Raw genomic sequence first — 24,674 nt, 5'->3', positions numbered from 1 at the left:
GGTCTGTAAATAATCGTATCAGGTCCAGACAATCCAGAGATCAACAGCATGAGCATCGATCTACAAAACTGGGAACTGATGACATGTGTCAACCAAGTCAGCAAGCCTGACAACCCGATCCCATTGGTCACCTCTTACAACAAGCATGGATTACTGAAGACCAATTCACGGGTCAATTGAGACCATGATGACACGAATCAACCATGTCAGCAAGCCTGATCAGCAGATCCCATTACTAGCCTTTCAGACAGTTAACCACCCCGCGACAAGTCCGCCTCTCAGATAACAACTCTGAATTCATTCCACAAATTTGAAAACAAGGATGGTGTCACGTGACCGTCAGCATGAGTGTTCTTGAAGCGATGTTCACAGTTCGCCTGATGTCCTAAACTGATAAAACAAGCACTATCTTTGAACAAAATGTTAAAATTTGCATTTCATTTAACCTGTTGTCTACTGTCACATCAGTTATCACAGATCATCCTGTGATACAGTAACCAGCCTAACTACTACTATTGATTACTCATTAGCAATAATCCAACCTAATACCATGAATACGTCTGCATTGTTACTTGTGCATAAGTTTACATATTTGATGGAAACAGTCTGATGCACACAAAAATCAATGTCTGTATTTTTTCAGCCCCAGAACAGATGTTGAAAAGACAAAGAGATAAGCAATATAAAATCATTAATAATCCCTACAACACAAAGCTGTGTGATAACAGATACATCTAGTAAATTAATATCCAGACCATCGCTCAGGGTTTAATATTGTTTTAGTCATCTTCAGATATGTCACATAAAACTATGTCAAACAGACATACAACTTCCTGGTCACATGACTTCATTTTACTGCCGCTGTGCTCATTAACTTAAATTTTAATTTTAATTTTAATCAGAATGAATAAACTACAGCAGAACAGGCATCTGGGTTGGCAAGCTTTGCATGGATTACCTGCCCTTTAGTGGTTAGTCTTATGACATGTTTAATCGCTAAAATATTTATGTTAACAGTCATTGACCTCCAACGTATTATGCATTTTCAAATTACTCAAGAGAGCTAAGACTGACGCAGCTGCCAGACCACCAGCTTGGTGGTTGTTGTTTTGTTGGAACAGGTGAAAGTATTCCAACCTGCTGTAGAAACACCCAGCTGCTGCACGGAGACAATTAGCTGAATTTTGAATCTGACAATGAGAGCCAGAGTTGTGATTATATAGCTGTACATGTTAAAGGCACAAAGTACATAAATCTGAAAAAAGGAGGCTATTATCTGTTGGTCTAGTTTCTGTTTACAAAAGACAATTGACAACTTGGCCCCCTGTTTAAAAGAGACGATTAACTATTCGAGCCTCTGTTTATATGATTGGCTACTCAGGCCTCTGTTTACAAAAGGTAATTGACTGTCCGGGCCTCTGTTTACAAAAGACAATTGACTGCTCCGGCCTCTGTTTACAAAAGACAATTGACTGCTCCGGCCTCTGTTTACAAAAGACAATTGACTGCTCCAGCCTCTGTTTACAAAAGGTAATTGACTGTCCGGCCTCTGTTTACAAAAGACAATTGACTGCTCAAGCCTCTGTTTACAAAAGACAATTGACTGCTCCGGCCTCTGTTTACAAAGACAATTGACTGCTCCAGCCTCTGTTTACAAAAGACAATTGACTGCTCCGGCCTCTGTTTACAAAAGACAATTGACTGCTCCAGCCTCTGTTTACAAAAGACAATTGACTGCTCCAGCCTCTGTTTACAAAAGGTAATTGACTGCTCCAGCCTCTGTTTACAAAAGACAATTGACTGCTCCAGCCTCTGTTTACAAAGGTAATTGACTGCTCCAGCCTCTGTTTACATAAAAGACAATTGACTGCCTTCCCTCTGTTTACAAAAGACAATTGACTGCTCCGCCTCTGTTTACAAAAAGACAATTGACTGCTCCAGCCTCTGTTTACAAAAGACAATTGACTGCTCCGACTCTGTTTACAAAAGACAATTGACTGCTCCAGCCTCTGTTTACAAAAGGTAATTGACTGCTCCAGCCTCTGTTTACAAAAGGTAATTGACTGCTCCAGCCTCTGTTTACAAAAGACAATTGACTGCTCCAGCCTCTGTTTACAAAAGACAATTGACTGCTCCGGCCTCTGTTTACAAAAGACAATTGACTGCTTGGGCCTCTGTTTACAAAAGGTGGTTGTTGACTTGATCCTCTGTTTACAAAAGATGATTGACTACTTGATCCTCTGTTTACAAAAGATGATTGACTACTTGATCCTCTGTTTACAAAAGATAATTGACTACTTGATCCTCTGTTTACAAAAGATGATTGACTACTTGATCCTCTGTTTACAAAAGATGATTGACTCCTTGGTTGATCATGTTTACAAAAGATGATTGACTACTTGATCCTCTGCTTACAAAAGAAGATTGACTACTTAATCCTGTTTACAATGATTTGTCTGATCAACAGCACAACCGCAACTTTCATGACTGGCTACTTACATTTGAGTCTCCACCTGGACGGTTGAGAAGTAAAACTCATCTTATACATTGTGTTAAACGCATTTCAAACAGATTAACCATTTTCAAACCAGCCAAAATAACATCCATGGAAACAGCATACATACTGAATTACTACTCATTCAGTAGTGGAAGGGAATACAACAATACTTTTGTCCATATATATCAAACATTTATACAGAATTAGTAGCATTTGATATTTCAATATACTCATCCAGATAATTCCTGCATCATGTTGGACATGGATTTGATGATAATTCTCAGCTACATTAGTGAGTGAGTGAGTGAGTTTAGTATTTGTTTGCTTTAACGTCACACTCATCAATTTTCCCGCCATATGACTGTGGTCTGTGTACAGTGGAGCCTGGACCAGACAATCCATGACCACTGATCTACCTATTTTCCCGCCATATGACTGTGGTCTGTGTACAATGGAGCCTGGACCAGACAATCCATGAACACTGATCTACCTATTTTCCCGCCATATGACTGTGGTCTGTGTACAATGGAGCCTGGACCAGACAATCCATGAACACTGATCTACCTATTTTCCCGCCATATGACTGTGGTTCATGACTGTGGTCTGTGTACAATGGAGCCTGGACCAGACAATCCATGAACACTGATCTCTACCTATTTTCCCGCCATATGACTCATATGACTGTGGTCTGTGCACAATGGAGCCTGGACCAGGCAGTCCATGACCACTGATCTACCTATTTTCCAGTGGTCTGTGTACAATGGAGCCTGGACCAGACAATCCATGACCACTGATCTACCTATTTTCCCGCCATATGACTGTGGTCTGTGCACAATGGAGCCTGGACCAGGCAATCCATGACCACTGATCTACCTATTTTCCCGCCATATGACTGTGGTCTGTGTACAATGGAGCCTGGACCAGACAATCCATGACCACTGATCTACCTATTTTCCCGCCATATGACTGTGGTCTGTGTACAATGGAGCCTGGACCAGGCAATCCATGAACACTGATCTACCTATTTTCCAGCCATATGACTGTGGTCTGTGTACAATGGAGCCTGGACCAGGCAATCCATGACCACTGATCTACCTATTTTCCCGCCATATGACTGTGGTCTGTGTACAATGGAGCCTGGACCAGGCAATCCATGAACACTGATCTACCTATTTTCCCGCCATATGACTGTGGTCTGTGTACAATGGAGCCTGGACCAGACAATCCATGAACACTGATCTACCTATTTTCCGCCATATGACTGTGGTCTGTGTACAATGGAGCCTGGACCAGACAATCCATGAACACTGATCTACCTATTTTCCCTTCCTATATGACTGTGGTCTGTGTACAATGGAGCCTGGACCAGACAATCCATGAATCCACTGATCTACCTATTTTCCCGCCATATGACTGTGGTCTGTGTACAATGGAGCCTGGACCAGGCAATCCATGAACACTGATCTACCTATTTTCCAGTCATATGACTGTGGTCTGTGTACAATGGAGCCTGGACCAGGCAATCCATGAACACTGATCTACCTATTTTCCCGCCATATGACTGTGGTCTGTGTACAATGGAGCCTGGACCAGACAATCCATGAACACTGATCTATTTTCCCCTATTTTCAATGGAGCCCATATGACTGTGGTCTGTGTACAATGGAGCCTGGACCAGGCAATCCATGAACACTGATCTACCTATTTTCCCGCCATATGACTGTGGTCTGTGTACAATGGAGCCTGGACCAGGCAATCCATGAACACTGATCTACCTATTTTCCCGCCATATGACTGTGGTCTGTGTACAATGGAGCCTGGACCAGGCAATCCATGAACACTGATCTACCTATTTTCCCGCCATATGACTGTGGTCTGTGTACAATGGAGCCTGGACCAGACAATCCATGAACACTGATCTACCTATTTTCCCCATATGACTGTGGTCTGTGTACAATGGAGCCTGGACCAGGCAATCCCTGAACACTGGTCTATTTTCCCGCACTGATATGATTTTTCCAGCCATATGACTGGTCTGTGTACAATGGAGCCTGGACCAGAACAATCCATGAACACTGATCTACCTATTTTGGACCAGACAATCCACACATATGACTATTTTGCCATATCTGGTCTGTGTACAATGGAGCCTGGACCAGGCAATCCATGAACACTGATCTACCTATTTTCCCGCCATATGACTGTGGTCTGTGTACAATGGAGCCTGGACCAGACAATCCATGAACACTGATCTACCTATATTTTGACCCGCAATGGAGCCTGGACCAGACAATATGACTGTGGTCTGTGTACAATGGAGCCTGGACCAGGATCTACCAATCCATGAACACTGATCTACCTATTTTCCGCCATATGACTGTGGTCTGTGTACAATGGAGCCTGGACCAGGCAATCCATGAACACTGATCTACCTATTTTCCAGTCATATGACTGTGGTCTGTGTACAATGGAGCCTGGACCAGACAATCCATGAACACTGATCTACCTATTTTCCCGCCATATGACTGTGGTCTGTGTACAATGGAGCCTGGACCAGACAATCCATGAACACTGATCTACCTATTTTCCTATTTTCCAGCCATATGACTGTGGTCTGTGTACAATGGAGCCTGGACCAGGCAATCCATGACCACTGATCTACCTATTTTCCCGCCATATGACTGTGGTCTGTGTGTACAATGGAGCCTGGACCAGACAATCCATGAACACTGATCTACCTATTTTCCCGCCATATGACTGTGGTCTGTGTACAATGGAGCCTGGACCAGACAATCCATGAACACTGATCTACCTATTTTCCCGCCATATGACTGTGGTCTGTGTACAATGGAGCCTGGACCAGACAATCCATGAACACTGATCTACCTATTTTCCCGCCATATGACTGTGGTCTGTGTACAATGGAGCCTGGACCAGACAATCCATGAACACTGATCTACCTATTTTCCCGCGCCATATGACTGTGGTCTGTGTACAATGGAGCCTGGACCAGACAATCCATGAACACTGATCTACCTATTTCCCGCCATATGACTGTGGTCTGTGTACAATGGAGCCTGGACCAGACAATCCATGAACACTGATCTACCTATTTTCCCGCCATATGACTGTGGTCTGTGTACAATGGAGCCTGGACCAGACAATCCATGAACACTGATCTACCTATTTTTCCCGCCATATGACTGTGGTCTGTGTACAATGGAGCCTGGACCAGACAATCCATGAACACTGATCTACCTATTTTCCCGCCATATGACTGTGGTCTGTGTACAATGGAGCCTGGACCAGACAATCCATGAACACTGATCTACCTATTTTCCCCGCCATATGACTGTGGTCTGTGTACAATGGAGCCTGGACCAGACAATCCATGAACACTGATCTACCTATTTCCCCGCCATATGACTGTGGTCTGTGTACAATGGAGCCTGGACCAGACAATCCATGAACACTGATCTACCTATTTTCCCGCCATATGACTGTGGTCTGTGTACAATGGAGCCTGGACCAGACAATCCATGAACACTGATCTACCTATTTTCCCGCCATATGACTGTGGTCTGTGTACAATGGAGCCTGGACCAGACAATCCATGAACACTGATCTACCTATTTTCCCGCCATATGACTGTGGTCTGTGTACAATGGAGCCTGGACCAGGCAATCCATGAACACTGATCTACCTATTTTCCAGCCATATGACTGTGGTCTGTGTACAATGGAGCCTGGACCAGACAATCCATGAACACTGATCTACCTATTTTCCCGCCATATGACTGTGGTCTGTGTACAATGGAGCCTGGACCAGACAATCCATGAACACTGATCTACCTATTTTCCAGTCATATGACTGTGGTCTGTGTACAATGGAGCCTGGACCAGACAATCCATGAACACTGAGCATACATAACACCATATGATTGTGGCCATATCATGTCAATGGAGCCTGGACCAGACAATCCATGAATACTGATCTACCTATTTATCAAACATTTATACAGAATGGTCTGTGTAGCAATGGAGCCTGGACCAATATACAATCCATGATTCCTGATCATCCTATTTTGGACATGGATTTGTGGTCTGTCTATGGCTACATTAGTGAGTGACAATCCATATTTTCACTGATCTACCTATTTTAGCCATATGACTGTGGTCTGTGTACAATGGAGCCGACCACAATCACATGACCATTTTGATATGACTGTGGTCTCTGTCATATGACTGTGGTCTGTGTACAATGGAGCCTGGACAAGACAATCCATGACCACTGATCTACCTATTGTCCAGTCATATGACTGTGGTCTGTGTACAATGGAGCCTGGACCAGACAATCCATGACCACTGATCTACTATTTGCAAACAACAACGTGCATCAACTAAGTCATCAAACCTGACCACGTGATCCTGTTCAGACGCATTTTATAACAAGCATGGGTTGCTGGAGTGGATGAGCGAGTTAGTGGTGTAACAATTCATTGATAGTATAGATGTTTGCATCGTCAGCTACGCGTGATACGAGTATGTCGATACAAAACATATTTAGGCAATATATCAGGATATTTATATCGCGAAGGTCCATGATACATTGATGTATCGCCACATTGTGACAAGAGGCGATATATCCCGATACTACTTACATAATTTACTAAGAAAACTAAAATAGGAATTTGTTTGTATCTGTTAACTTTGTTACATGAACAAAGGAGTTGGTGTATAAGTGAAAGAGTAAATATATTTTCAGCTCTGAACTGTAGAATACAAGTCTTCAAGTCATTGAAATATGTTATAGTCGTTTGACAAACAACACCAATTATTAACAACTATAAACAATGTCTTAGCTTTGTTAAGAAAGAGACAAAAGATAAGATAAAATCTAGAAAGCAGACTTAAGAGTTTTTTCAGTGATTCTGGATTCTGATATTAATTACATTGAATTGTTTGTGAAAGCATTGGTGTAGATGCACAACTTCCCAGTTTCAAATTTATTTATATGAGATCAAGGTATACTGAATATGTTTGACTGTACTTTCTTAAGCATTAAATGCTGAAATTTTATTAGATCAACAGCTTTTTAAGTGTGTGTGAAAGTAACACAAGTTCTGCTCCATAACAAATAAAGTTTCAGTCATCTTTACTATCATATCTGTTCTGTTTTTAGAAATTGTAAAGTATCGGGATACGTATTGTATCACCGCCATTGTAACGTGATGACAATCGTCTTGCAGGTTCCTTGCCAATATATTCATGATATATTGTCTAGCCTCATTAAACTGGTATCTGGATATATCGTCTCGCCACTTAGACCACAATACACAGTTAGTTTAATCTATAAGATGTGTACATTATTTGGAAAGGTGCAGATCACCTATGACTTTCAACATCAACTGGATTTTACCAAACACATGCACACATAAAATAATGGAAAGTGCAAATAGTTTGTATTGCTGGGGTCACAAACAAATGTCACTTTCTGGATCATAAGAACTTACGACATGAACTAATATACCACGTAGAATACATGTTCCATACATGTAACTAAATTAGTGCTGGTTATCACTCACAACATGCAAATTGATAATCACAGCTCAGTAATCGATCAATAATTGACTGTAATCACAAACCCCAAAACAAATATTATAACATTGTTCAAAGGAACCAGGCACCGATTAATACATTAATACAACAATCAAAGATACTTCCTGTTGAGACCCGCGAGGATGTTGCTTACACAGCAGTTGTACCAGTCAGGAAACAGCATCAGTTGTTTACGTCTTGATTTAACAAACATAACAATAATAAACATATTTTCTAAAGTATTATTTGATTTTTAAAAAGTTTTCATATATATCAGCTAGTCTCCAGAGTATATCGACAATCGATGGCACAAGCAATAACGATCGATTGACCAATTGATTATTCGACCAATTGCTCCAGCACAACCATGAATGTAAACAACACACTCAAAAGGGAAGGTCAGCATGACAGAGCTTGATTTCCTGTAATCAAACACTCAACATCCCCATACCATGTCTACAATAGCAAAGCTTGATTTCCTGTAATCAAACACTAAACATCCCCATACCATGTCTACAATAGCAAAGCTTTATTTCCTGTAATCAAACACTAAACATCCCCATACAATGTCTACAATAGCAAAGCTTGATTTCCTGTAATCAAACACTAAACATCCCCATACAATGTCTACAATAGCAAAGCTTGATTTCCTGTAATCAAACACTCAACATCCCCATACCATGTCTACAATAGCAAAGCTTGATTTCCTGTAATCAAACACTAAACATCCCCATACCATGTCTACAATAGCAAAGCTTGATTTCCTGTAATCAAACACTAAACATCCCCATACAATGTCTACAATAGCAAAGCTTGATTTCCTGTAATCAAACACTAAATATCCCTATACCAAGTCTACATGCAAATTCAGAGATTCGGTGACTGCGTCATGAATTACACATAACGCAGAGATAAGTGATGAAAGGTGGTTTACAAAACTTGGAGCTATTGAATGTGTTGAAAGACAAAAAAACTTCTATGGACCAGTAAAGGTTAAACAAATATTGAAATAATTTTACATGCATTTTGTGTATGTGGATATTACTAGTTTGCATTTTCTAAAAAAACTGTTGCTCTCATGCATGTTTCATGGAGTTAACCGACCCAAGAATCAGCAGAACTCTCGGAGCATGTGTGTGGGTATTAGTGCTGTAGCGGTGCATCAAACTATCGATGGATTGCAATTGTTGACCCTACAATAGCAATTAATCGATGGTAGAAACGATGCATCAATAGTATGTGTGACTATCAATAGTTATAGTAATTGACTTCCGTCGATAAATGTGCAGTACATAACACAGGAAGTACCAGATTCATTCACTTTGGTTTAGAGTTATCCGTCCCTGTTACCTCTTAAACATGGTGGCAAACACGGCATGCGACTCGGGAGTTTGAAATTGTGAATAACAATATGTTTATGTTTTAACTGTTTACTTGATCTGGGTTTCAAGTTTCTTGTCAGTTATTTAAAGAGACTGAAACTACTATAACTTGTTTTTACTTCACATAAACTATACATTCATTTGGGAAATGACTTCAAAATTCAAATGTGACAATTCAAGAGGGAAAAAACTATTGCAATGGTATTGCAATAGTTGAGTCGCAATAGATAATCGCAATAGTATGTTGCTATAGACTATCGCTATCCCAATAGTATGTTGCTATAGACTATCGCTATCACAATAGTATGTTGCTATAGACTATGTTGCTATCCAATAATGTTGTATAGACTATAGCTATGCAATAATAGTATGTTGCTATAGAGACTATCGCTATCGCAATGGTATGTTGTTATAGACTAGTATGTTGCTATAGACTATCCCTATATCGCATAATAGTATGTTGCTATAGTAGACTATCCCTATCGCGCAATAGTATGTTGCTATAGACTATCGCTCGCAATAGTCAATAGTATGTTGCTATAGACTATCGCAATAGTATGTGCTATAGTATGTTAATAGTATGCTATAGACTATCTATCGCTATCGCAATAGTATGTTGCTATAGACTATCGCTATCACAATAGTATGTTGCTATAGACTATCGCTATCACAATAGTATGTTGCTATAGACTATCGCTATCACAATAGTATGTTGCTATAGACTATCGCTATCGCAATAGTATGTTGCTATAGACTATCGCTATCACAATAGTATGTTGCTATAGACTATCGCTATCGCAATAGTATGTTGCTATAGACTATCGCTATCACAATAGTATGTTGCTATAGACTATATAGACTATCGCTATCCCAATAGTATGTTGCTATAGACTATCGCTATCACAATAGTATGTTGCTATAGACTTACTTATATGTCTAGAATTATAGATAGAAATACCAGTTATTCCACACAGTAACAGGCAGATAGAGAGGCATTCGTCGGTTTGAAAGTTTCTCTTTGTCAAGAAAACATTCGGAAATATATTGTAACAAAATGCAGAGATGCCAAACCCAATAGTAGTTTCCAGGAACAAAATTTGTAGTTTGACCATAAAATTAGTAGTCAACTAAATACTTTAAATCATGATGGACTCTGAGAAAGATAATATGACACTTATCAAGAGTGAAGAATTAATTGCATATCCGGTTTCATATAATCGAACAGAAGGAACAGTCAGGTGGTTAAATAATTCCGATAGGATCGTCATTTTCGCCGGTACACAATAAGTGTGTCAAATGACAAAGGTATTGGAAACAGCTTCAGATTTCTGATATACAATTTCGCTAAAATTATGTTTGTTACTTGCAATGATTCCAGTTCAAATATGTCATTACATTTGATTAGTGCTGTGCAATATAACCGGTTTACCGGTATTTACCGGTTCAGACATGAAAACGATACGTACGTATTGCGATACGCTGATCGAAAACCGATATTTTGACATGCATTCGGAAAACTTCGTAACACTCGGAAATCTTCGGATATTTCCATTTTTTAAGTTGTTCCTTTCCTTTTTTTATTTGCGCCAAATATTATTTACATTTCTTTTTTGTCATGATTAAAAGTTTTATTAAATCTTAATCAAGCATAGTGATTTTGTTGTGTTTTTGCTTTATAAATCAAGCATTAACTTGATTATACGTAGTTTTTTGTTGAAAAAAACCTTCTTGCAATATATTGCAATACATATCGCAAAATACGCTTTTGCATCGCAATATATCGCAATATGAAAATTCTCTGCAATACCCACCCCTACATTTGATAAATGGAAGGTAAGTGAAGTCCGAAAATGTATTTAATCGACAAAAATATGTCTTTGTCTATATATCCGAATTTTAAGGTATTTTCTTCAAATTTCATACAATTTCTAGTGCAATCATATTGGCGTAGTTTGAGGCTAAAATTCATAGCAACTACGATAAAATCGTAGAGGTTGGCATTTCTGAAAATGTACACCAATATTTGAAAAGATGTAGAGTATGACATTGCATGCCGGTTGAACAGGTTAAACTTCTTCTTTTTTTCCACTCCCTCCCCCCCCCCGTTGATGTTCAACCTTCCAACACAATGTTTTGGGACAATTACACGTGAACTGACATCACGGGCTTGTCAATTACCTGGCACTGCTCTATGATGACCAATGAAATCGTTGAAGCACTTCTCTGCACATAGGAATTATGACTCGTGTGCCTTCGTACAAACCTCTGCTCTGAAGTGCATGCGACAATCTGTAATACACATTTCAGCTCCATTCTTACAGCAAATCTCGAACCGATATTTCTGCAGTTGCAGAAGCATTCCTTGAAGTCTCTTTGGTGCAGTGAATATGGGCTTCCTCACGACGCTTTCCAAATGCACTGTGAGATATATTGTTTAAAACAATCACAGAAAAAGACAAATGCTAAGCATTCTTTTTTAATCTGTCAATGCTATATGTGACGTAAAAATGTGCGTCCAGTACACGCAAATTTGAGGAATGGCCGCCGAAATCCAAAAATACTGCATCCAAAGATATGCACAAATATACCTACCATGCATCAGGACTAGGTATCTGTGTCTGTAATGTCACCCATCAGTCACGACCACTGATTCATTCCAGGCTCTGAAGTAATTATCTCAATGTACACAACAGTACCAATGTCTCAATCAAGGACCCGTAACAAGTTAAAAACATATATTTATGCTTTCGTTCAACTGACGGGATATTCACACTGAGCAATGTCTAATCACCCCTTACCTCAGCATTATCAAACTGTAATATTCTTAACTGAAACAGGTTGTGTGAATGTAGGACGTAGACTAGCTAAATTGGCATTTTCATCGCGTACATGCCTTACATTATGTGCATGGTGTTCTGACACCATGTACCTAATGTAAGGCATGTTTTTGCTGCAGCCATGTTTATTACACTAGCGGTCTTAGTCATAGTCATAATAGTGACATGTGACCTACAACAGAGACAATCCACACGAGAAGTTGTGGTGCTGTAGTCATAGTTATAATAGTAACATGTGACCTACAACAGAGACAATCCACACGAGAAGTTGAGAAGTTGTGGTGCTGTAGTCATAGTTATAATAGTGACAATCCACGCGAGAAGTTGTGGTGCTGTAGTCATAGTTATAATACAACAGAGACCAATCCACACGAGAAGTTGTGGTGCTGTAGTCATAGTTATAATAGTAACATGTGACCTACAACAGAGACAATCCACACGAGAAGTTGTGGTGCTGTAGTCATAGTTATAATAGTAACATGTGACCTACAACAGACAACCATCCACTCGAGAAGTTGTGGTGCTGTAGTCATAGTTATAATAGTAACATGTGACCTACAACAGAGACAATCCACACGAGAAGTTGTGGTGCTGTAGTCATAGTTATAATAGTAACATGTGACCTACAACAGAGACAATCCACACGAGAAGTTGTGGTGCTGTAGTCATAGTTATAATAGTAACATGTGACCTACAACGAGAAGACAATAACATGTGACCTACAACAGAGACAATCCACACGAAGTTGTGGTGCTGTAGTCATAGTTATAATAGTAACATGTGACCTACAACAGAGACAATCCACACGAGAAGTTGTGGTGCTGTAGTCATAGTTATAATAGTAACATGTGACCTACAACAGAGACAATCCACACGAGAAGTTGTGGTGCTGTAGTCATAGTTATAATAGTAACATGTGACCTACAATCCACAGTAGATAGTTATAATCCAACCACGAGACAATCCACACGAGAAGTTGTGGTGCTGTAGTCATAGTTATAATAGTAACATGTGACCTACAACAGACAATCCACCACAGTTGTGGTATGTGATGTAGTCATAGTCATAGATAATTGACCTACAACAGACAACGAGAATCCACATTAGGGCCGAGGAAGTTGTGGTGCTGTAGTCATAGTTATAATAGTAACATGTGACCTACAACAGAGACAATCCACACAGAGAAGTTGTGGTGCTGTAGTCATAGTTATAATAGTAACATGTACCTAACATGATGACCATCCACAACAGAGACAATCCACACGAGTGAGTTGTGGTGCTGTAGTCATAGTTATAATAGTAACATGTGACCTACAACAGAGACAATCCACCACGTTGTAGTTGTAGGTGCTGTAGTCATAGTTATAATAGTGACATGTGACCTACAACAGAGACAATCCACCACAGGAAGTTGTGGTGCTGTAGTCATAGTCATATAATAGTAAATGTGACCTACAACAGAGACCATCCCACGAGAAGTTGTGGTGCTGTAGTCATAGTTATAATAGTAACATGTGACCTACAACAGAGACAATCCACACGAGAAGTTGTGGTGCTGTAGTCATAGTTATAATAGTGACATGTGACCTGGCTACAACAGAGACAATCCACACGAGAAGTTGTGGTGCTGTAGTCATAGTTATAATAGTGACATGTGACCTACAACAGAGACCATCCACACGAAGTTGTGGTGCTGTAGTCATAGTTATAATAGTAACATGTGACCTACAACAGAGACCATCCACAGAAGTTGTGGTGCTGTAGTCATAGTTATAATAGTAACATGTGACCTACAACAGAGACCATCCACACGAAGTTGTGGTGCTGTAGTCATAGTTATAATAGTAACATGTGACCTACAACAGAGACAATCCACACGAGAAGTTGTGGTGCTGTAGTCATAGTTATAATAGTAACATGACCTACAACAGAGACAATCCACACGAAGTTGTGGTGCTGTAGTCATAGTTATAATAGTAACATGTGACCTACAACAGAGACCATCCACGAGAGACAATCCACACGAAGTTGTGGTGCTGTAGTCATAGTTATAATAGTAACATGTGACCTACAACAGAGACAATCCACACGAGAAGTTGTGGTGCTGTAGTCATAGTTATAATAGTAACATGTGACCTACAACAGAGACAATCCACACGAGAAGTTGTGGTGCTGTAGTCATAGTTATAATAGTAACATGTGACCTACAACAGAGACAATCCACACGAGAAGTTGTGGTGCTGTAGTCATAGTTATAATAGTAACATGTGACCTACAACAGAGACAATCCACACGAGAAGTTGTGGTGCTGTAGTCATAGTTATAATAGTAACATGTGACCTACAACAGAGACAATCCACACGAGAAGTTGTGGTGCTGTAGTCATAGTTATAATAGTAACATGTGACCTACAACAGAGACAATCCACACGAGAAGTTGTGGTGCTGTAGTCATAGTTATAATAGTAACATGTGACCTACAACAGAGACAATCCACACGAGAAGTTGTGGTGCTGTATTCTAAACGTGCTCCCTCCAGTTTACATGACTTGACAAAATCATTGAGTGATAAATGAAATATGAATAATCTCCCAACATAGGTGCAAATAATAAAAAGTGAAAGCAAACTGAAACAGTTGAAATTTGAGAGTGACATGCTAAGACGAATGGCTGAGCACTTTGTTAGGAACTTGTATTCCTCGATCCCAATGTGCTTAAATGGTTCCTGGTCATTTCACGTGGGTTGTTTCATCCAGTTTCCAAACTAGGTCAATTCATGCCATATCAGGGGTTGTTTCACCCCTAATCAAGAGTTAAATGCAAGAATTTTATGGATGCCATAAAATTCTTGCCTTTCTGTGTATCACTTCTAAATGCCATTCAAAGACTCTAAGAGTTGTTTCACCCAACTAATTGAGTATACATGGAGAATGGTATTAATGCTTAAATCTGTTAATCCTAATTAGGCAATGTTTTTACAACAATCAGGTAAGTGCTTATGTGTCTGTGTTGAGGTGGAACATAGGACTTAATATCTCATCTAATTTAAACTTAAATGAACACTTAAATCAGGGAAAGAAACCTTTCAAAATTTCCCACTAGATCACAGGACCAGTGAGTAGACAATAATTTGTGGGCCAGTCTGTACTTCACTTTACTTAACTTAAAGCTTACATGCAACGCAAAACACAACTTTGCAGATTCTGATAAGTTTCTTTATGGACTTACAGCAACAAATTATCCAAAATGCAAATTCAACTTATAAAGTAGAAAATACCTCAATGAAAAAAACCCTGCAAAATCGGAGTTCAAACGATTTACTAAAATCACCCCAGCTGGGGTGAAAAGTGTTTTCAACAGCTGTACTGCGCTGCGCTTATGGCTCGTGCACCTGAGTTCTTTCTGTCACATTATGTAATAACACAGACAGGAAGGTGTGATACTTGTACACATGACATCTTATGATGTCTATTGATTGCAAAATGTTATACACAAAATATGAGCATATATTTACAAAACCCAACATCTCTATACACACACAAAGAGCCCTGAGTGTATCGGTAAATGAACCAGCCAATGAAACAATGAGGTGAAACAGTGCTGGGATGAACATGTCTGGGGTGAAATAACCTGTTACCCTTAAAATAATACGATCGAATGTAGACATCCCAAACATTGAGGTAAGTGATCAAAATTAATAGCATTTGAATTTGCCGCTGAAATTGCTGTTTGTATGGCGTTAGCCAACAAACATTGTTTATATAAACTTGTGGCATACCGCTGCAGTACATCCAGAGACCATAATCGGTATATCACCTCTGACTTAGCGCCTCTGCTCTAACAGATGCTTTTCTGTGTACGACCAGTGTGCGAAATAGCCACTGGCCCCCTAGCCCGTGGTTAGTAAAATTCCAGTCGGGCCAGTTAATCTTCACAGTCACTGTCCCAGCTGGCTATTGAATTTTTATGGGGTCATTTTGTAAATACATTACTCTCTCCGACTAGTTAAGTTATAACGTTCACCTACAGAATACCGGTTACCTACCAGCCATATTGTTTTGTGTCACGTCACCCTAACTCTAAACCTTACCCTAACCAAAAGTAAACTTGCGTGCTTTCAAAGATGGTGGAAGGTAGCCGGTATTCTGTAATCTTACCCCAAAATTTGCTATCCAGTCGGGCTAGCTATGCCTGAAAGTTACTAGCCCACAAAATATTTCACTAGCCCAAAATTTGAATGTAGAAACTAAGCAAAAGGTTACACAAAGGTAAGCAGCTAATATGATGGACATTTTTATCAGGCCATAATCTTAATTTAAAAGTGTATTATAACCAGGTTGAGGAAACCTACCGATTGGCTTGTAATAGGTCGAACTGGATACTATAGGCCAAACGGGATATTATAGCCCGTTCTGCCTATTTTGCTATCGGCCTATTGGGCTATATTTGAACATTTTCTAATTATTTCACAAACTATCAATTTCCGCACAAAATGGTTTTATATGATCATGGAGATGAATAGTTCATGGACCTCCTCACCTTGAAAAAAGTAAGTTTTTGGACAAAATGGAAATTTATATCATGTTCAGGAAAAGATGTTTCATTAAGAACACAATTTTGCACAGATTTTCCTTTTGAAAACTAAAACTGAATATCTATGTCTTTAATTTTCAGTGAAAATTGTCAAAAAATATTATAGACTTATATTTGTTTAGCAGTTTCCAAACTCCTTTATTATGTGATGAAAATTCTCAAAAAGGGTTTGAATGAAAACCTGAGGACATCAAAACTTGAATGATGTTAATATCCTCATGCGGAAATGCACCACTTCAAATTTATTTCATAACTACTATAATTATAGCCTGTCAAAGAGTTAGGGGCCTATAGCAAAATAGGCAGAATGAAACTATAATATCGAATGTAGGAAAGAAAGTCACAGGAAAAAAAGTCACGGATAAAAAGTCACAGGAAAAAAAGTCACAATACAATAATATATATATACTAATAATATAATATATACTAGTGAGCTGTAAAATATCTCAATTGTTATAACAGCTTCTGTTTCTGACATAACATAATTAATGAGGTAATTGGGGCGTGAAACCAAGTGCAGAAGAGACCACTGATCAGTGAACAGGGGTCACTCTGTTAATTAAGTAATGAGAGTTGTCTACTGTACGGTACTGTACTTTGTATGCTGGCGATTAGGTACCTGACTGAGGGTGTGGGGGCGGATGGGACTCAATCCAACAAAAGTACTAGAATTTGTACTTTACTAAGAAAGTGTAATCACAAATAGATGTAACATATGTTACAAGTGTATATAATTCTGTTTCCTTCTCCAACTAACATGAGAAGGAAGAAACTTGGTATATGTTTGGCCATGTCCTTTCCCATTTGCATCATGGATTTTTATTAAGAGCAACAATATTTGAAAATAGTATTTGAAGGACACATGTACAGGAAGCACGCAAGTCTGTGATTGATCCTGTGATTTATGGTCATAATTAAACATATCACACAGATAATAAACAGTTATTGTGACTTTTCTCCCTTTGACTTTTTTCCTAGGCAAAATTGTGACTTTATATCAGTGACTTGTTTTCCTGTGACTTTCTTTCCGATCACCATAATATCCCGTTTGGTCTATTATAGGCCCATCGGTAGGTTTCCCCAATCTGATACAACTGGATACTACAACGACCATAATCGATTATGACTTCACAACAATGAACATTATATCTTTCTAAGATTAAAATATTAAAAATTATATGCTGCATATGCTGTGGTGTAAATATACCTACCGGTTAACAAGCTCAAATGCCAAACACGAATTTTGATTTTTGCGCCACTACAGTAAAGGGAGGTAATTTCTAAACAATCCAAAGTACGGATCGGAATTCCTCGCGAAACACACCTACTCATCGACGCTGGAAGATACAGCAAAAAGTAAGTACGCTTTCTACTCTCTATCGCACTGATATTTTTTTTAAACGTAATACAGAACTTATCATCCCTATAAGATGCGTTTGTGGGAACTATATGTTAGCATGCACCGTGTGTGTGATTTATCGTGCGTGTTTGTTGTTTTTTTCACCAAGTGAGATGTAGGTGTGCGTTAAAGCTAGATATATATTAAGAATCACAACTGGAAGACGGATTTAACTAATATTTTGTATGTACGGAAACATGGAATTGGTATGTGAAAAGTACATTTAAACATCTGTTATACTATTTAACTTTTTATATAATGTCATTGCCCACATGCGATGATGTTAACACAGAACCACGATGATTCCATATTATCCCCGATTCAGAATAAGAGTAACCCAACACATTTGAGTCACACACTTTGTGCTATATTTTTAATCAATACTTTATTCACTGCGATTTTAAGATATCAAATAAAGTTTCTATAGTCATTTTATTCTCACTAATATAAATATAGAACGATGAATTTAATGTCACCCATGTAAGGGCACTAGTGGGGCTATCCAGGACCTTGTTAGAACATGGTGAAAGATATTACACCCAGATTAGTCGTAGTTTCGCGAGGACAATTATACCACCTCCTTTAGAAAGACCTATATTTAATTTTGCTTTGACTTTATCCAAAACTCGCCGAACTGGCCATAGGCTATTACTCAACGTTATATTTCGGAAAGTGGACCAAGTACTGGGGATTGGGATAGAAATGAGCATAGTACAGGGGTGGGGGTTTGAGGGGTGGGCGTTTTGGTGGGGATAGGGGCGGGGTTGGGTGTTGGGGTTCAACTGTTCGTGAAAGTGCCCGTACCTGCAACATCCATAAGTTTTATTAAAAGATTAGGTTACATGTTTTCTATTAAAATGTTTTTAATTGGATGATAACATTTTCACAATGTACGTGTATGCACAGTGCACGTATGTTTCTGGTATATATACGTGCATCTACGCTAGTAAAGATCGTATCCCGCAGAAAGATATCTAGCCTCCAGTTTATATACAACATATGTTACAAAATACGTTGCACGCTATGAAATCGACACCATATGTTCCAATAACATTTTGTATCATTTCAAAGTAACATTAAGAGCTATCCAATTTTCATGCATCCCATTTCAAACCTTCTTCGATGTGAGGGTGATTCTGTGTCAAATTAACATCTGAAACGTTCCTTTGCTATTGATACAAGTAATATTGTTTAGATTATTTGATTTATCATATACGTGTTGAACTTTTCCTCAAGCAATCCTTCAAAAATTAGAGGTAAGTTTTTTGCTGGCCAACTCGCCTTGTACTTTAATTTTTGTGATTCAGAAACTATATTTTCACGACATGAAATCACTTCACACTTTTTAAAATACTATTCCTAGCAGTAATATTTCACCTCAGTATACTCTCTCTCTCTCTCTCTCTCTCTCTCTCTCTCTCTCTCTCTCTCTCTCTCTCTCTCATATCCATCAACTGTTTTTCAATTGTCAATGTGTGTGTGTGTGTGTGTGTGTGTGTGTGTGTGTGTGTGTGTGTGTGTGTGTGTGTGTGTGTGTGTGTGTGTGTGTGTGTGTGTGTGTGTGTGTGTGTGTGTGTGTGTGTGTGTGTTTTCTTCTCCAGAACCGAAACATTCGAAACTGGCCTTTTGTAAAGAAAATACTTCACTTGTCAGCATTGATTTCATGGAGCATATGGGGAGCTCTAGCTTAATGCCTTACACGCGTTCTATCTCTATCTCAAAATATTCCTGTTTTATTTCTCCCTGGAACGAGTTCATTGGGGCAATAGATTGATCGCCCGTTTCAACACTGTAATTAAGATACTCCGCTCTGATGACGTCAGCAGTGGCTCTGAACGACATCAAGCTTCAGCTAATAATCTCGGCTCTCCAAACGGCATGGAAGTACTCCAGAACTTGCGATAAAACTTGTCGACAACAAACCAGTTCGGGTTTTAGTTCATAGTCTATATAAACCATGTGTATGATTGGAGATGATATGTTGATTTAATTTAAATCAATCAAATATATTTAGTAGGGTGACATCTCGCACTTCCCAAATATAATATTATTTTACATTTACTGGAATACAGGTTTAACCATGTGTAAATATGTACATCCCCTTTTTAAATAAAATATTTTAACCTGCAAAATTAATATTACTTAATTTAGTGAATTTGGACAATGTTTAATATTTGTCACCCTGATATTGTTTGGGTTATTTTGCACACGGATTGGAGTAACAGACTGACAATAACCCTGTCATTTGTAGTTGACCACATTAACGAGAATTGGATTAAAGAGGTTTTGCTATATATGGCCTTATACTTAACTGATATATTCACTGAGACGTACCTGGGATACATATCTGTAGTACCTGTGCCGACAACGACCCCTTCAGCGTCATTTGTAGTTGACCACATTAACGAGAATCGGATTAAAGAGGTTTTGCTGTATATGGCCTTATACTTAACTGATATATTCACTGAGATTTTTATGTACTGAATATCATACGCTGTATTTAGATGTGGTAAGCTAAAACTGTCGACGGATTGTTTCATCAACAATTGAATTCGAACGATCATGTTCATGTTGAATATCATGTCATCGTGTCCGTTCCCATTTATGGCGATGAAAACACGACTCTTGCTGTCAGGAACATAATGTACGCTATGCGAACGGAATCATCATTCAAAGATAAACCGATGTCGCCGATTGATGCTGAAAGAACACTAAGATTTATCTTATTCTTTCATAAATACCACAGAAATATAACACGTGTCATGTGCCTTGTTACGTAATCACGACTTTCCAATAAAGAGCTTCCATGTCTCTGCGACCTGACCTAGTAATCAAGACATTGAACCATGCAGCATAGTTGGGTCACCGTGACCCAAGTCTGCAAAACTCATCGACATCTATGTTACGACACGGAAAAGAAACGGAATAGGATTTCATTAATGTTTCTTGGCGAAATAACCTTTCATTTCTCTGGGTTCTAGAAAAGTGCAATTTTCTGAGGAGGATTTATAATCCCATTAAATTTAACATCCAATAGTCTGCGAGTAATATTGCACATACATTGTTTCAATAAAATTTAAATCATTTCCAAATAAGGATATGTAATGTACCACTCTGAAATGGGTGTCTGAAAGCAAACTTAAGTATAATTGTCAGATGTAATATTTACAAAAAGAACTCCGATTGAGTGACGGAATAACCTTTCAATTCTCTGGGTTCTAGAGAAGTGCGATTTTCTTAGTTAAATTAATAACCCCATCACATTTAACATCCCATAGTCTGCGAGTAATATTGAACATACATTGTTTCAAGTTTTTTAAAATCATTTCCAAATAAGGATATGTTATGTACCACTCTCAAATGCTGGACGTCTGAAAGCAAACTTGTCAGATGTAATTTACAAAAAAAAATGTTATCACTATAACTGAACCACACCCTGAACAATTTAATTTGGTGCAGATCCTTGGTCTATAAAACAGATCCATGGTCTAGAAAAGTCTTAATGGTATTATTTATTTGATTTAAACTGAAATTATTATGCAGAACTCTCTCTCTAATTCAGGGATAAGTGCGATCACAGGGGTCAAGGTGGTTTATCACAGCCAAGGATAATACCCTTGGTTATAGAGGATGAGCCTCACCACCACCAGTATCATTGTCAGACCAATAAAACCAGGATAATGCAAGGGCGACAAAGATTTAAATAACATGTCTGTCGTTGCCTATACTACCTGGGGAGCCAGCAGGAACAGATAATATGTAACAAGTATGCGAGTAAATATCTATATTGTCTCACATACACATATGCATAGTCAACCAATGTTACAATACGTATTTCATAAGTCACCAGTATGCTAATAATTATTTCATAAGTGACGTATACCAATATATGTATTTAAGAAATACAGTTCGCTCTACCACCATGTATAGCGTAATAAAGCACACTTTCGTCCTGAACTATTATAACAATAAAGCACGAGTGTACACAATCGTCTGATACACTACTGTCGGCGCCTTTGATCTTTCACCGAAGCATCTGAGAATTAAGAAATACAGTTCGCTCGAACAACCATGTATAGCGTAATAAAGCACACTTTCGCCCTGAACTCTCTCTCTCTCTCTCTGTTATCCTTAATTTCGTACGATATATTACGTAAGGTGTTCCTAGGAAGGTGTTTCGTAAGAAGGTGCACCCAAGATGGTGTTCATAAGAAGGTGTTTCGTAAGGTGTTCCCAAAGATGTGTTCATAAAAAGGTGTTTCGTAAGAAGGTGTTCCCAAGAAGGTGTTACGTAAGGAGGTGTTTGGGATCTCTCTCTCTCTCTCTCTCTCTCTCTCTCTCTCTCTCTCTCTCTCTCTCTCTCTCTCTCTCTCTCTCTCTCTCTCTCTCTCTCTCTCTCTCTCTCATGTTTCATGTTCAGATAAAGAACAATAAAGCGCCAAACTCGGTTTTTATACGTCTCAATTGTTGGAGTTGCCGTTTGTCCTCCATGCACGCAGGCGCATGGCACTGACAGTTCGGTACATGCACTCTGGAGAGCGCGGGGCGGTTAAAGCGTTCGCTCGTCAAGCCGAAGACCCGGGTTCGATTCCCCACATGGGTACAATGTGTGAAGTCCATTTCTGGTGTCCCCCGCCCTGATATTGCTGGAATATTGCTAAAATAAGTTATTTTTAAATTCTTAAATTTTGGACCTTCGTTCGCTAACATAAACTTATCTATTGTTAGCTCGAAGCCAGCCCAGCCAATACAAAAAGCACCCGCCCCGTATTTTGCCGGAGTAGGTGCATAACTTTTTTTTTTAAAAATCCCCCCCCAAAATCGCTCATTTTGGAAACTTCTAAAGCACCGGGATCGAATGATGATGGTTTTGATTTGAATAATTTTGGGAATATGAACATTAAAGAAAACCCTTTATTTTAGTTTAAGATGTTTAATTTGGCATTGGCAGTTGATAGCGGTACATTAGTATATACAAGTAAACACCAATCATCTTTTTCACTCTATTCCAAATATTCGCTTACAAAAATTAATTGAATCAAATTGTCTGTTATTCGCACCTCAGACGGTATTTAGAAAATCGTATTCTACTAACAGTCATATCTTTATCTCTATTGGTTTAGCAAGTTAAAATTAGAATAATATGTTTTTTTGTGCAAAATAGCTTTTTGAAAAAACAACAACACCAAACATATATCTCCCCATCTACAAGATGTTGTACAATGATGATGCGTTGGAAAGATGCAAACATGATTGAATAATATTTGTGAAAGTCATGTTCGATGATCTTGGACTAAGTTACATGGGGCAATCACAAATTTTTTCAACTTTTAGAAAATATACTTAAAAATAAACTCATGTATAATTTTGGAGAGCTACGATATATACATCTTCCAAAGGAACCATGCATAACGTCTATATACATGATATAAGTTTGGAAATTTACCTGAATTTGACAAAAAATGTTTTCGTGTATTGCTACTGAGCCTCCAATCACAATTTTCCCACTGAAACTGGCAGACAGAAAATAAGTAACTTTCCACTTTGTAAATCAGTTGATTTACGTGATGAATTTCATTACTTCTCTATCTGGCCAGTTTCGGACAATGAAAGAAAACAGCTAGTCCCCAATATATTTTTACACTAAACAATAGTTCTTTAAAAGTTTACTTCTTAAAAATCGAAAACTAGGAACTCTACGAAAATTATCCAAAAAGTGTAAGACGATGTTACCATCAAACCCAAACAGCATGATTCGCAACTGAATATTGTACTCTGATATCTGATCTTATTGCTCGGTGAAGTGGTTGATATATATCGTATACCTGTATATTAAGATTCCATTGACTCATAAAGACTACAAGATGTTTCAAAATAAACATAAAAATACAGTTGAAATTCCTATATGCGTTTCTTTTTGGGGAGAGTATATTAGTGGTGTACCTCTAATGCCGCTTATAGCTTGGTTGGTGAAGTGGTTGATGCATATCGTATACCTGTATATTAAGATGTATATTATATAAGTGGTGTACCTCTAATGCCGCTTATAGCTTGGTTGGTGAAGTGGTTGATGCATATCGTATACCTGTATATTAAGATGTATATCATATAAGTGGTGTACCTCTAATGCCGCTCATAGCTTGGTTGGTGAAGTGGTTGATGCATATCGTATACCTGTATATTAAGATGTATATTATATAAGTGGTGTACCTCTAATGCCGCTCATAGCTTGGTTGGTTGGTTGTTTAACGCCACACACTGATATATTGCTGAGTTCGACGTAAAACTCACTCACTCACTCATTCACTCACTCTTGTATTTCATAAGAAATGGAGAATTGCTATCAGCAATATTCCAGCTATATGGCGGC

The 24,674-nt window shown here is 38.6% G+C and overlaps 2 protein-coding genes across 2 annotated transcripts in view; one reads left to right on the top strand and one right to left on the bottom strand.

Moving 5' to 3' along the window:
* The window catches only part of LOC124273380 (protein Spindly-B-like), a 53,849-nt gene extending 35,617 nt beyond the window's left edge, over window positions 1-18,232 (bottom strand). The window contains exon 1 of the mRNA XM_046708648.1: window positions 18,117-18,232. The gene's annotated coding sequence lies outside the window, so the exon portion shown is untranslated. The remainder of the gene's footprint in view (window positions 1-18,116) is intronic.
* The window catches only part of LOC124273381 (zinc finger protein GLI1-like), a 208,838-nt gene continuing 202,358 nt past the window's right edge, over window positions 18,195-24,674 (top strand). Inside the window, exon 1 of the mRNA XM_046708649.1 lies at window positions 18,195-18,261. The gene's annotated coding sequence lies outside the window, so the exon portion shown is untranslated. The remainder of the gene's footprint in view (window positions 18,262-24,674) is intronic.

Source organism: Haliotis rubra, unplaced genomic scaffold (genome assembly GCF_003918875.1).
Source record: "Haliotis rubra isolate DU_JTF1 unplaced genomic scaffold, ASM391887v1 Scf18, whole genome shotgun sequence".
NCBI lineage: Eukaryota > Metazoa > Mollusca > Gastropoda > Lepetellida > Haliotidae > Haliotis > Haliotis rubra.
Note: the sequence above shows the minus strand (reverse complement) of the source record. Positions and strands in the feature narration are given on the sequence as shown.